The following is a 12,310-nucleotide window of genomic DNA, read 5'->3' as shown; positions in this document are numbered from 1 at the left end:
AAGTATGAAAGGAGAAATTAACAATAACACAATAATAGTGGGAGACTTTAATACCCCACTCACACCTATGGATAGATCAACTAAACAGAAAATTAACAAGGAAACACAAACTTTAAACAATACAATAGACCGGTTAGACCTAATTGATATCTATAGGACATTTCATCCCAAAACAATGAATTTCACCTTCTTCTCAAGCACACATGGAACCTTCTCCAGGATAGATCACATCCTGGGCCATAAAGCTAGCCTTGGTAAATTCAAAAAAATAGAAATCATTTCAAGCATCTTTTCTGACCACAATGCAGTAAGATTAGATCTCAATTACAGGAGAAAAACTATTAAAAAATCCAACATATGGAGGCTGAACAACACGCTGCTGAATAACCAACAAATCACAGAAGAAATCAAAAAAGAAATCAAAATTTGCATAGAAACGAATGAAAATGAAAACACAATAACCCAAAACCTGTGGGACACGGTAAAAGCAGTCCTAAGGGGAAAGTTCATAGCAATACAGGCACACCTCAAGAAACAAGAAAAAAGTCAAATAAATAACCTAACTCTACACCTAAAGCAACTAGAAAAGGAAGAAATGAAGAACCCCAGGGTTAGTAGAAGGAAAGAAATCTTAAAAATTAGAGCAGAAACAAATGCAAAAGAAACAAAAGAGACCATAGCAAAAATCAACAAAACCAAAAGCTGGTTCTTTGAAACGATAAATAAAATTGACAAACCATTAGCCAGACTCATCAAGAAACAAAGGGTGAAAAATCAAATCAATAAAATTAGAAATGAAAATGGAGAGATCACAACAGACAACACAGAAATACAAAGGATCATAAGAGACTACTATCAACAATTATATGCCAATAAAATGGACAACGAGCAAGAAATGGACAAATTCTTAGAAAAGTACAACTTTCCAAAACTCGACCAGGAAGAAATAGAAAATCTTAACAGACCCATCACAAGCACGGAAATTGAAACTGTAATCAAAAATCTTCCAGCAAACAAAAGCCCAGGTCCAGACGGCTTCACAGCTGAATTCTACCAAAAATTTAGAGAAGAGCTAACACCTATCCTACTCAAACTCTTCCAGAAAATTGCAGAGGATGGTAAACTTCCAAACTCATTCTATGAGGCCACCATCACCCTAATACCAAAACCTGACAAAGATCCCACAAAAAAAGAAAACTACAGGCCAATATCACTGATGAACATAGATGCAAAAATCCTTAACAAAATTCTAGCAATCAGAATCCAACAACACATTAAAAAGATCATACACCATGACCAAGTGGGCTTTATCCCAGGGATGCAAGGATTCTTCAATATCCGCAAATCAATCAATGTAATACACCACATTAACATATTGAAAAATAAAAACCATATGATTATCTCAATAGATGCAGAGAAAGCCTTTGACAAAATTCAACATCCGTTTATGATCAAAACTCTCCAGAAAGCAGGAATAGAAGGAACATACCTCAACATAATAAAAGCTATATATGACAAACCCACAGCAAACATTATCCTCAATGGTGAAAAATTGAAAGCATTTCCTCTAAAGTCAAGAACAAGACAAGGGTGCCCACTTTCACCATTACTATTCAACATAGTTTTGGAAGTTTTGGCCACAGCAATCAGAACAGAAAAAGAAATAAAAGGAATCCAAATTGGAAAAGAAGAAGTAAAGATCTCACTGTTTGCAGATGACATGAGCCTCTACATAGAAAACCCTAAAGACTCCACCAGAAAATTCCTAGAGCTAGTCAATGAATATAGTAAAGTTGCAGGATATAAAATCAACACACAGAAATCCCTTGCATTCCTATACACTAATAATGAGAAAACAGAAAGAGCAATTAAGGAAACAATTCCATTCACCATTGCAACGGAAAGAATAAAATACTTAGGAATATATCTACCTAAAGAAACTAAAGACCTATATATAGAAAACTATAAAACACTGGTGAAAGAAATCAAAGAGGACACTAATAGATGGAGAAATATGCCATGTTCATGGATTGGAAGAATCAATATAGTGAAAATGAGTATACTACCCAAAGCAATCTATAGATTCAATGCAATCCCTATCAAGCTACCAACAGCATTCTTCACAGAGCTAGAACAAATAATTTCACAATTTGTATGGAAATACAAAAAACCTCGAATAGCCAAAGTAATAAATGCTGGAGAAGGTGTGGAGAAAAGGGAACCCTCTTACACTGTTGGTGGGAATGCAAACTAGTACAGCCACTATGGAGAACAGTGTGGAGATTCCTTCAAAAACTGGAAATAGAACTGCCTTATGATCCAGCAATCCCACTGCTGGGCATACACACTGAGGAAACCAGAAGGGAAAGAGACACATGTACCCCACTGTTCATCGCAGCACTGTTTATAATAGCCAGGACATGGAAGCAACCTAGATGTCCATCAGCAGATGAATGGCTAAGAAAGCTGTGGTACATATACACAATGGAGTATTACTCAGCCATTAAAAATAATACATTTGAATCAGTTCTAATGAGGTGGATGAAACTGGAGCCGATTTTACAGAGTGAAGTAAGCCAGAAAGAAAAACACCAATACAGTATACTAATGCATATATATGGAATTTAGAAAGATGGTAACAATAACCCTGTGTACGAGACAGCAAAAGAGATACTGATGTATAGAACAGCCTTATGGACTCTGTGAGAGAGGGAGAGGGTGGGAAGATTTGGGATAATGGCATTGAAACATGTAAAATATCATGTATGAAACGTGTTGCCAGTCCAGGTTCGATGCACGATACTGGATGCTTGGGGCTGGTGCACTGGGACGACCCAGAGGGATGGTATGGGGAGGGAGGAGGGAGGAGGGTTCAGGATGGGGAACACATGTATACCTGTGGCAGATTCATTTTGATATTTGGCAAAACTAATACAGTTATGTAAAGTTTAAAAATAAAATTAAAAAAAAAAGAAAGTTAATGAAGGGAAAACTCATTAAAATGATGTCAGTAAATCAAAAGGGGGAGGTCTAAGGCACATTCAGTCAGTAAGGAACCCAGCTGAAAGAGATGCACTTGCAACTCGGGCAGGATGTAAAACTCCTGTCATCAGAAGGAAGAAAGAGTTTCTCTTTGACTGACAATAAGTTGGCCACAAGAGACTGTGACAACTCAGGTAAAGAAAGTCACTGTAGTTCAAGCTCCCAGTTTCCTCCAGTGGACTTTTTGTTTATAACAGCTTCTCCTAACTTCCTTTTGATGATAAGACAATTTCCTCACCTTAGCTTTACCGGATATATGTTATTCATCACAGTTACTCATCCCTGTTCCTGAATAAATCTCCTTTACTGGTAAAAATAACTGCCTGTTTTATTATCTAGATTAACTCTTCCCTCTCTCCAACCCCTGCCAATCACTGATCACTGTATTTTCTCTTTTTTTTTTAATGTCTTTTACAGAATTTTACATATCTAGAACCACATAGTAAGTAACCTTTTCAGATTAGATTCTTTTATTTCAGTATTATGCATTTAAAATTACTTTATGTCTTTTCATGGCTAGATAGTGGGATTTTGTGCTCAAAAATATTCCATTGTGGATATTTCACAGTTTATTCACCTTTTCACATATTGAAGACTATCTTGACTGATTCTAATATTGTGGATATTGCACAGTTTATTCACCTTTTCGTATACTGAAGAATATCTTGGTTTATCATTGGTAAATATGAGTTAAAGCTGCAATAAATATTTGTGTGCAGGCTGTTGCATAGACATAAATTGTCAGCACCTTTGGGCAAATACCATGTTGTTTGATTGTTGGGTTTTGTAGAAAGACTAGGTTAGTTGTGTAAAATGACACAAAAGTGTCTTTCATGGGTATCCCATTAGGTAGTGCATGAGAGTTCCCGTTGCTCTGCATCCTTGTGACCAGTTAATGTCAGCATTTTGGATTTGACTTTTTATTGGTGTATAAGTGGCATCTTATTGTTGTTTTAGTTTCGATTCTTTAATGGCATTTAGCACTGATTGCAGAGAAGGCAATGGTAACCCACTCCAGAACTCTTGCCTGGAAAATCCCATGGATGGAGGAGCCTGGTAGGCTGCAGTCCATGGGGTCGCGAAGTCAGACACAACTGAGTGACTTCACTTTCACTTTTCAATTTCATGCATTGGAGAAGGAAATGGCAACCCACTCCAGTGTCCTTGCCTGGAGAATTCCAGGGACAGGGGGAGCCTGGTGGGCTGCTGTCTATGGGGTCACACAGAGTCGGACATGACTGAAGTGACTTAGCAGCAGCAGCAGCAGCAGTTGTTAAGATGCAGTTAGAATGTTTTTCTATCAGTTTGGCTATTGTGATAAGGAATTTGTCCTTCTATATCTAGCTTATTTCACTTGGCTTAATGTCCTCCAGGTTCATCAAAGTTGTTGCATATGGAAGAATTTCCTTATTTTTAAAGACTATTTAATAGTCCATTGTGTATATATGTCACATTTTTGTTATCATTTCTTCTTTCGATAAACAGGTTGTTTTCATATTTTGGCTGTTGTGAAAAATGCTACAATAAAGATGGGTGTATAGATATTTCTTTACATTCCTGATATTAATGCATTTTCAGACATAGACTCAGAAGTGGAAAGTTGAACCTTATGGTAATTATATTTTTCAGAATTTTTGAGGAACTGCCATTTTGTGTTTCCTAGGTGTTGTGTTATTTTAAATTGCTCCCAGCAGTTCACACAGGTTCTGATTTCTCCACATATGTCCCGACATTTGTTAGCTTGATTATTTTGATAAGCCCATTTTCATTGGTGTGAGGTGATATCTCACTGTGGGTTTTTATTGAATTTCCCTGATAATTAGTAATGTTGCATATTCATGTACCAGTTGACAATTTTTATGTCTTCCTTGGAAAAATGTCTATTCAAGTCCTTTGTTCATTTATGAGTCATATTGTTAATTCGTTGTTGTTTAGTTGTAAGGTTTCTGGTACATTTATTGTAGTGTGGCCTTGCAAATAGTTTATCCCATTCATTCTACGTTTTGTTTGGTCTTTTCACCATGTTTACGGGTTGCTTTGTTGTGTTTTGTGATGTCATCTCACTCATCTACCTTTGATTTTGCTGCTTTTTCTTTTCTGTCATGAAGATTTTTACCTCTGTTTTCTTCAAAAAAGTTTTTTCTTCCAATTACAATACTGAAGTATTTAATCCATTCTGAATTGATTTTGTATGTGGAATAACATAAGGGTACAATTTATTTCATCTGATATAGTTTGTTATCCAGTTTCACAATGTTTTTCTCAAAAACACTCTCCTTTTCCCACTGTAGATTCTTAACTTCATTGTCAAAGAGCTGCTTATAGTTTATGCTTGGACTTTTGGGGTCCCCATTCTGGGCTATTGGTCTATATACTTGTGTTTATGCCAGTATCATGTTGCTTTAATTACTGTAGCTTGCTAATGTATTTTGTTTTTTTTTGTTGTTGTTGTTTTTCATTTTAGCCATTTATTTATTTATTTTTTTCCCAGTCTAAATTTTATTTTAGTTAACTTTACAATATTGTATTGGTTTTGCCATATATCAAAATGAATCTGTCACAGGTATACGTGTGTTCCCTATCCTGAACCCTCTTCCCTCCTCCCTCCCCATACAATCCCTCTGGGTCGTCCCAGTGCACCAGCCCCAAGCATCCAGTATCGTGCATCAAACCTGGACTGGTGACTCGTTTCATATATGATTTTATACATATTTTAATGCCATTCTCCCAAATCATCCCACCTTCTCCCTCTCCCACAGAGTCCAAAATACTGTTCTATACATTAGTGGCTCTTTTGCTGTCTCGTACACAGGGTTATTGTTACCATCTTTCTAAATTCCATATATATGCGTTAGTATACTGTATTGGTGTTTTTGAATTGAAGAAGTATAATGCCTCTGGCTTTATTTTTATTTCTCAGTACTTGTTTGACTAAATGGGGACATTTGTGAATTCACATGAATTTTATAATTGCTTTTATTTACATGAAAAATGCCATTGAAATTTTGATAAGAATTTTGTTGAGTCTATATATCAATTTGAATAGTATGGATATTTTAAGTATATTAGTCTTTCAGTCTGTGAACACGGGCCTTTTCATTTATCTTATCTGCTTTGATTTCTTTAATCAATTATGTGATGTTTTCAGTGTAATCATTTTTCACTTCATTTGATACTTTCATTTGTATTATTTCTATGTTATTGCAGTCAGTTTGTCTTATTTCATTTCCAAAAAAAGTAATTTTTTCACTCTCCTCTTTCACTTTCATGAAGAGGCTTTTTAGCTCCTCTCCACTTTCTGCCATAAAGGTGGTGTCATCTGCATATCTGAGGTTATTGATATTTCTCCCAGCAATCTTGATTCCAGCTTGTGCTTCTTCCAACCCAGTGCTTCTCATGATGTACTCTGCATAGAAGTTAAATAAGCAGGGTGACAATATACAGCCTTCACGTACTCCTTTTCCTATTTGGAACCAGTCTGTTGTTCCATGTCCAGTTCTAACTGTTGCTTCCTGACCTGCATACAAATTTCTCAAGAGGCAGATCAGGTGGTCTGGTATTCCCATCTCTTTCAGAATTTTCCACAGTTTATTGTGATCCACACAGTCAAAGGCTTTGGCATAGTCAATAAAGCAGAAATAGATGTTTTTCTGGAACTCTCTTGCTTTTTCCATGATCCAGCGGAAGTTGGCAATTTGATCTCTGGTTCCCCTGTCTTTTGTAAAACCAGCTTGAACATCAGGAAGTTCACGGTTCACATATTGCTGAAGCCTGGCTTGGAGAATTTTGAGCATTACTTTACTAGCATGTGAGATGAGTGCAATTGTGCAGTAGTTTGAGCATTCTTTGTCATTGCCTTTTTTGGGATTGGAATGAAAACTGACCTTTTCCAGTCCTGTGCCCACTGCTGTGTTTTCCAAATTTGCTGGCATATTGAATGCAGCACTTTCACAGCATCATCTTTCAGGATTTGAAATAGCTCAAATCACCTCCACTAGTTTTGTTTGTAGTGATATTTCTAAGGCCCACTTGACTTCACATTAAAGGATATCTGGCTGTAGGTCAGTGATCACACCATCGTGATTATCTGGATCATGAAGGTCTTTTTTGTACAGTTCTTCTGTGTATTCTTGCCACCTCTTCTTAATATCTTCTGCTTCTGTTATGTCCGTACCATTTCTGTCCTTTACTGAGCCCATCTTTGTGTGAAATGTTCCCTTGGTATCTCTAATTTTCTTGAAGAGATCTCTAGTCTTTCCCATTCTGTTGTTTTCCTCTACTTCTTTACATTGATTGCTGAGGAAGGCTTTCTTATCTCTTCTTGCTATTCTTTGGAACTCTGCATTCAGATGCTTATATCTTTCCTTTTCTCCTTTCCTTTTCGCTTCTCTTCTTTTCACAGCTATTTTAAGGCCTCCCCAGGCAGCCATTTTGCTTTTTTGCATTTATTTTCCATGGGGATGGTCTTGATCCCTGTCTCCTGTATAATGTCACGAACCTCATTCCATAGTTCATCAGGCATTCTATCTATCACATCTAGGCCCTTAAATCTATTTCTCACTTCTACTGTATAATCATAAGGGATTTGATTTAGGTCATACCTGAATGGTCTAGTGGTTTTCCCTACTTTCTTCAATTTAAGTCTGAATTTGGCAATAAGGAGTTCATGGTCTGAGCCACATTCAGCTCCTGGTCTTGTTTTTGTTGACTGTATAGAGCTTCTCCAGTTTTGGCTGCAAATATAATCAATCTGATTTTGGTGTTGACCATCTGGTGATGTCCATGTGTAGAGTCTTCTCTTGTGTTGTTGGAAGAAGGTGTTTGTTATGACCAATGCATTTTCTTGGGAAAACTCTATTAGTCTTTGCCCTGCTTCATTCCGTATTCCAAGCCCAAATTTGCCTGTTACTCCAGGTGTTTCTTGACTTCCTACTTTTGCGTTCCAGTCCCTTATAACGAAAAGGACATCTTTTTTGGGTTAGTTCTTACAGGTCTTTAGGTCCTCACAGAACCATTCAACTTCAGCTTCTTCAGCATTACTGGTTGGGGCATAGTCTTGGATTACAGTGATATTGAATGGTTTACCTTGAGAAGGAACAGAGATCATTCTGTCGTTTTTGAGATAGCATCCAAGTACTGCATTTTGGACTCTTTTGTTGACCATGATGGCTACTCCATTTCTTCTAAGGGGTTCCTGCCCATTGTAGTAGATATAATGGTCATCTGAGTTAAATTCACCCTTTCCAGTCCATTTTATTTCACTGATTCCTAGAATGTCAACGTTCACTCTTGCCATCTCCTGTTTGACCACTTCCAATTTGCCTTGATTCATGGACCTGACATTCCAGGTTCCTATGCAATATTGCTCTTTACCGCATCGGACCTTGCTTCTATCACCAGTCACACCCACAACTGGGTATTGTTTTTGCTTTGGCTCCATCCCTTGATTCTTTCTGGAGTTATTTCTCCACTGATCTCCAATAGCATATTGGGTACCTACTGACCTGGGGAGTTCCTCTTTCAGCATCCTATCATTTTGCATTTTCATACTGTTCATGGGGTTCTCAAGGCAAGAACACTGAAGTGGTTTGCCATTCCCTTCTCCAGTGGACCACATTCTGTCAGACCTCTCCACCATGACCCGCCCATCTTGTTTGCCCCATGGGCATGGCTTAGTTTCATTGAGTTAGACAAGGCTGTGGTCCTAGTGTGATTAGATTGACTAGTTTTCTGTGAGTATGGTTTCAGTGTGTCTGCCCTCTGATGCCCTTTGCAACACCTGCCATCTTACTTGGGTTTCTCTTACCTTGGGTGTGGGGAATCTCTTCATGGCTGCTCCAGCAAAGTGCAGCCACTGCTCCTTACCTTAGATGAGGGGTATCTCCTCACCGCCACCCTTCCTGACCTTCAACATGGGATAGCTCCTCTAGGCCCTCCAGCGCCCGCACAGCCACGGCTCATTGGGTGTGGGTGTGGTCCTCCCAGCCTCCGCCCCTGGCCTCGGAAGCGGGGTAAGTCCTCTTGTCGCCGCCCCTGACCTCGGACGTGGGGTAGCTCCTAAGGTGCTTATTGTTCTTTAGAGAAGCATGACAAAGCACAGAGCCTTCTGCAGTTGTGCCCAGAAAAAAATCTATAAGGTAACCATTGACATCGGTTTAAGAATCATTACAAAGAATGTTATGGGATGAGCACATAGGCCACAGCTTGAGGCCATGGGAAAGATCCCCAATATGCTACTGAAGAGTGGAGAAATAACTTCAGAATGAATGAATAGATGGAACCAAAGCAAAAAAAAAGTGTCATTTGTGGATGTGACTGGTGATGGAAGTAAAGTCCGATGCTGTAAAGAACAATACTGCCTAAGAACCTGGAATGGGAGGTCAATGAATCCAGGTAAATTAGAAGCAGTCAAACTGGAGATGTTGAGTGAACATCAATATTTTAGGAATCAGTGAAATAAAATGGACTGGAATAGGTGAATTTAATTCAGATGCTCATTATATCCACTACTGTGGGCAAGAATCCCTTAAAAGAAGTGGAGTAGCCCTGATAGTCAACAAGAATCCAAAAGGCAGTAATTGGGTGCAGTCTCAAATGTGTCAGCATGATCTCTGTTTATTTCCAAGGCAAAACATTCCATAGCACAGTAATCCAAGTCTATGCTCAAGAAACTGAAGTTGAACATTTCTATGAAGACCTACAAGCCCTTCTAGAACTAACATTCCTAAAAAGATGTCCTTTTCATCATAGGGGACTGGAATGTGAAAGCAGGAAGTCAAAAGATACCTGGAGTAACAGGCAAATTTGGCCTTGGAGTACAGAATGAAGGAGAGCAAAGGCTAATAAAGTTTTGCCAAGAGAACACAGTGGTCATAGCAAGCACCTTCTTCCAACAACACAAGAGAAGACTCTACACATGTCCATCACCAGATGGTCAATAGCAAAATCAGATTGATTATATTCTTTGCATCCAAAGATGGAGAAGCTCTATACAGTCAGCAAAAACAGGACCGGGAGCTGACTGTGGCTCAGATCATGAACTCCTCATTGCCAAATTCAGACTTATATTGAAAAAAGTAGGGAAAACCATGAGACCATTCAGGTATTAACTAAATCAAATCCCTTACTATGTATAATGGATATAATGGTCATTTGATTTAAATTCGCCTGTTCCAGTCCATTTTAGTTCACTGATTCCTAAAATGTTGATGCTCACTCTTGCCATCTCCTGTTTGACCACTTCTAATTTACCTTGATTCATTGACCTATTCCAGGTTCCTATGCAATATTGTTCTTTACAGCATGGACTTTACTTCCATCACCAGTAACACCCACAACTGGGCAGTGTTTTTGCTTTGGTTCTGTCTCTTCATTCTTTCTGAAGTTATTTATCCACTCTTCAGTAACATATTGGGCATCTACCAATCTGGGGAGTTCATTTTTCAGTGTTCTATATTTTTGCCTTTTTATACTGTTCATGGGGTTCTCAAGGCAAGGATTCTGAAGTGGTTTGCCATTCCCTTCCCCAGTGGACCACGTTTTGTCAGAACTCTCCACCATGACCTGTCCATCTTGGATGGCCTTACACAGCATGATTCATAGTTTCATGAGTTAGACAAGGCTGTGGTCCATGTGATCAGTTTGATTAGTTTTCTGTGACTGTGGTTTTCATTCTGTCTGCCCTCTGATGGATAAGGATAAGAGGCTTATAAAAGCTTCTTGGTGGGAGAGACTGACTGTGGGGGACACTGTTCTGATGGGTGGGGTCATGCTCATTAAATCTTCAATCCAATTTTCTTCTGATTGGCAGGACTGTGTTTCCTCCCTGTTGTTTCATCTGAGACATACTATGATGGAGGTAATGAAGATAATTGCTTTTTTGAAGAAAAGCTATGACCAACCTACAGAGCATATTAAAAAGCAGAGACGGTACTTTTCCAAAAAAAAGATCATCTAATCAAAGCTATGGTTTTTCCAGTAGTCATGTATGGATATGAGAGTTGGACTGTAAAGAAAGCTGAGCACTGAAGAATGATGCTTTTGAAATATGGTGTTGGAGGAGACTCTTGAGAGTCCCTTGGACGGCAAGGAGATCAAACCAGTCAATCATCAAGGAAATCAATCCTGAATATTCATTGGAAGGACTGATGCTGAAGCTGAAACTCCAATACTTTGGCCACTGGATGCAAAGAACTGACTCATTTGAAAAGATCCTGATGCTGGGAAAGAGTGAAGACAGGAGGAGAAGGGGACGACTGTGGATGAGATGGTTGGATGTCATCATAGACTTGACGGACATGTTTTTGAGCAACTCCAGAAGTTGGTGATGGACAGGGAAGCCTGGCATGCTACATTCCATGGAGTCACAAAGAGTCAGATACGACTGAGCAACTGAACTGACTGACCCCGTAGAGCTTAAATGTCCCTTTGCTTTTATATTGTTAAAGCAATTTCAAATCTCATGTTACAGTCAATATAATATCATCAACTGTGATATATAAAAATGAGTAAGAAAAGTAATGTAACTTATTCATATATAATGAGCTAATATATAATTGTTCATGTATGTATATGTAATAATATATAGCTAATATATAATATAACATACAGGGCTTCCTTGGTGGCTCAGATGGTAAAGAATCTGTGTGCAATGTGGAAGACCCTGGCCAATCCCCTGGAGGTGGAAATAACTACCCATTTCCATATTTTTGTCTGGAGAACACCATGGACAGGGGAGCCTGGCAGTCTACAATCCATGGGGTCAGAAAGAGTAGGACACAACTGACTAACACACACACATATATATATGTGTGTGTGTGTGTGTATATATAGCATATATACTATATTATACTTTATTTATTAATGTCTTTGTGATTCCATGGACTGTACAGTCCAAGGAATTCTCCAGGCCAGAATACTGGAGTGGTTAGCCTATTCCTTTCTCCAGGTTATCTTTCCAACTCAGGATTCAAACTTAGGTTTCAGCATTGTGGGTGGATTCTTTACCCCTGAGCTACAAGGGAAGCCCATATATACATATATGGGTATATATATACACTTAAGTATTTCTGGTTTGGAACTTTGTTTTTTTTGTTTTGTTTTGGGTTTTTTTTTTTTCCCCCAATTTTTTTCCTTACTTATAAAACGGAGATAATAGTAGTTTCTACCTCTTTGGATTGTTATGGAAATTACTCTCAATACCAATACGTTTTGTATTTCTTTAATTTTTTATTAGAATGAATGCTTGTGAATCTATATACATTGTTGA

This window comes from Bubalus bubalis, chromosome 16 (assembly GCF_019923935.1).
Source record: "Bubalus bubalis isolate 160015118507 breed Murrah chromosome 16, NDDB_SH_1, whole genome shotgun sequence".
Lineage (NCBI taxonomy): Eukaryota > Metazoa > Chordata > Mammalia > Artiodactyla > Bovidae > Bubalus > Bubalus bubalis.
Note: the sequence above shows the minus strand (reverse complement) of the source record.